Raw genomic sequence first — 1,399 nt, forward strand, 5'->3', positions numbered from 1 at the left:
ATGTGATAAAGATCCATTCAGAGCTTTCCTTGGCTTCACTTTTGAGCAACGATGGCGAATATGCATACGATTTCGAATGTGATTTGGCCAGCTGGAACAACGAGCACAGAGAGAAAGAGTTTTAGGTCTCTCCTCTGTTGACATTTTGGTGATGTCAGCTTATCAAGTGTTAGAATTAACACGAGTGAAGGAGAGGAAAAGAGGGAGGAAAAGGTTATCATGTGTTAGTATCATCGACTAGAAGCAGTGACACTCTAGTTATGCTATTTAATCCATTAGTTGAGAAAATGTTAGCCTAAATTACTTATGATGATAGAGAAATCTCAAAAAAAAAAAAGTATATATATATAATTTGGTGTAGAGGCTGTAGTTATAGCAGTTGTGTTTTTGTTAGGGATCCAGTACTTGTGGACGATCTTAGTGATTTAACCCGAGATGAGAGCCAAAGTACCAAGTCGCTTACTGAAACTGTCACCTCAGCATCCATACAACCGAACAACCAGCCCTGAGTGACCTGGCATCCCTAGGTCCGCTCTCATTGGAGGCAGTGCAGCTTGGAGCATCACTGAATGGAGAAAATGGCGTAATAACCCTGTAAGAAGTATAAAAAAGAGATTTAAGATTAGTATTAGTGCGGAGTTGACTGTAGATTCCAGTCCGCCTTTCCCTCGAAGTTAGTGGACGAAGGGCCAAGGAGCTATATTTGTAAGTATTTTTCCGAAACAAATTTTGAAGTTCCTTTTGTACACAGTGTTTCATATAATCCCATTTTGTCATTCCTACATTATAGGACACTGAACAGAAGAAACTTCACTTACGCCAGTGAATTAATTAATTGACACAAGAAATGCGATATCTATTAAAAGAAGGATCCATTAGTCTCGCATGATAGTGGTATATATGAATGAGTATATCAGTGATGGTGACATATATGTAAATAAGAATACATTTAATTCATCTTAAGGTTTCCTAGGATTAGTGATGAAAAGATTTTGGCAGAGTGTTGCCATACTGATCAGAAGTTTCAGTGATTTCAAATGTGTATTAAATTTACCTGAAATAATCTTTGATTAAATTACGAAAGTAAATTAATACGAAGATTGTGGTCAGTGCCAAATCAGCATAACATTATTATTAACGGGGAATCAACGGGGGGGGGGGGGAGGAATTTCTCTGTGTACAATATTTTCCATAGAATGTTGAATTGGGCAAAGCTACCTCCTCCTTACATGGTTCTGTCTACATATTTATCTATAGATCGACCTGCCTTAGTTCTAGTTTGTTTTAAATCTTTATTCGTTTGTAAAACCTCTTTCTCTCTTTCCTCCCCCGCAAAAGTGCTGCGTCATTATGATTTATGAGTTTGTTCTTTATCACTATTCATGCATTCGTCCAGAAT

This window comes from Penaeus monodon, chromosome 21 (assembly GCF_015228065.2).
Source record: "Penaeus monodon isolate SGIC_2016 chromosome 21, NSTDA_Pmon_1, whole genome shotgun sequence".
Classification (NCBI taxonomy): Eukaryota; Metazoa; Arthropoda; class Malacostraca; order Decapoda; family Penaeidae; genus Penaeus; species Penaeus monodon.